This window comes from Ostrea edulis, chromosome 3 (genome assembly GCF_947568905.1).
Source record: "Ostrea edulis chromosome 3, xbOstEdul1.1, whole genome shotgun sequence".
NCBI lineage: Eukaryota > Metazoa > Mollusca > Bivalvia > Ostreida > Ostreidae > Ostrea > Ostrea edulis.
In genome coordinates, this window is record NC_079166.1 from 67,915,546 (window position 1) to 67,916,554 (window position 1,009).

Consider the following 1,009-nt stretch of genomic DNA (forward strand, 5'->3'; position numbering starts at 1 on the left):
TAATTTCTTAATTTGAAAAGTGCTGAGAGCAAGTTTATCGTGACTTGTAACATGTCTAATTTTTGCATTGAATATGCCAGATGCGGTGATCTTTGCATATACGAAGTTGAATCTAGACTGAAAAACATGTTTTCTGTTGAAGCCACAACTTCCTCCCCTAACTTTCCTTTTGCACTGAAGTTCACATGTCACATAAATCAAACATCTTTCACTCAAAAACCTCGGGGTGTCGTGCCAATGATGAAATTTGTATGTACGGAAACCCTGTTTATGCAAATGAGTTCATTGTGAAAGTCACTATATACGTGCAGATTACGAGCGATATCAAGATCGCAATATAATATGGATATCATTTTAGCATGTATGTTATATAAAGAAGAAATTAAAAATATTTCAATATCAAAGAGAATTGATATAACCCATTTGACAGAAACTTTTACATGATTGCGGTTTATTGTTTGACAGCGGTGGTAAATAACGAAAAAAATATTTTGACATTTCCAACCGCAAAAGGAATGTATATATGTACGTCATGACCTTCGTCATGACGTATTTTTCATTGTGACGTCATGTAGTGTGCCAGTGCGGTAAAGTACATTTTTACAGCACTGGTATTTATGAGGAAAGCCTTAACTCAGCCGCTAACCTATCCTCATCCTTATGCATGAGTTTGATGATAATTTGCCCAGTGGTTCTTGAGAAGAAGATTTTTTAGTAACCACTACTTTTGTTTGCATTTTCCTAATTATCTCCCCTTGTTAATGGGTCATAACCCTAGGTTTAGTCCAAATAAAAGCCCTTGGGCCAAGGATACCCTGTGACAAATTTGACAAAAATTGGCTAAGGGGTTCTTGAGATATAGCCCTTTTCCCAAAAAGTTGATGCACACCGCACGCCAGACATATGGCCATATGATTAGCTCTTTGAACCTTCGGCTCAGAAGAGCTAAAAAGCGCTGTCATTTTCTAGTTAACCTTCTAAAGCTTTAAAAAAAACACACAAAACATCA